A 549-nucleotide genomic window follows, 5' to 3' on the forward strand; every position below is an offset into this window, starting at 1 on the left:
AAAAAAAAAAAAAAAAAACGTTTCTAAAACAAGCATTACCAAACGGCAGAACTGTCGTTTTTTGTTCTGAAACTGTTATAGAAACAGATTCTCCAAACAACCTTAAATCGTTTAAAAATGGCGTTTTGACACAGAAACTAAAATTTTCATTTTTAACATAAAACGGAGTTTCTGGAACAGAAATGATACCAAACGGAGCTTAATATTAATCTTTAAGATGTCAACTCTACCCACAAAGGATTTTTACTAAAGCCCATTTAAATAGACCACACTAATAATAAAGTTCAACTTGGTGAGATTCATGTGCATTCACTGTAATGACTATATCACTTAAGAGTTATAACTGAAATTGTATCCTTATTTTTTAGGCTAAGACTAGTCATATTGTAAATTCACATTTGTTGTGAAAATAACAATAACTCGAGGTCCCTTCACCTTTGGGCTTCGAAACCTCCTGGTTACTGTCAATTTCTTTAACTTTGGTGACATCATCTTTAGGTAAATATCACCTACTATGCTGTCCTAGGGAAAACCATGGAAGAATAAGAT

Source organism: Macadamia integrifolia, unplaced genomic scaffold (assembly GCF_013358625.1).
Source record: "Macadamia integrifolia cultivar HAES 741 unplaced genomic scaffold, SCU_Mint_v3 scaffold1963, whole genome shotgun sequence".
In the NCBI taxonomy this organism is placed as follows: Eukaryota; Viridiplantae; Streptophyta; class Magnoliopsida; order Proteales; family Proteaceae; genus Macadamia; species Macadamia integrifolia.